The following is a 223-nucleotide window of genomic DNA, read 5'->3' as shown; positions in this document are numbered from 1 at the left end:
GGATCCGGAGGTTACGGCGGCAGAGGATTCGGTGGCGGCGGCTTTACCAGTGGACACGGAGGTGGATTCGGCGGAGGACGTGGCAGTCGATTTGGAGGATCCGGAGGTTATGGCAGCAGGGGATTCGGAGGAGGTGGTTTTGGAGGTAATGTTTCTAGAGATTTCCATTCATATAAGAGAAATTATTCCTAATCAATGCAGTTTTTTACATCAGGAAACCTAA

This window comes from Penaeus monodon, chromosome 28 (genome assembly GCF_015228065.2).
Source record: "Penaeus monodon isolate SGIC_2016 chromosome 28, NSTDA_Pmon_1, whole genome shotgun sequence".
NCBI lineage: Eukaryota > Metazoa > Arthropoda > Malacostraca > Decapoda > Penaeidae > Penaeus > Penaeus monodon.
This window is presented reverse-complemented; position numbering follows the sequence as displayed.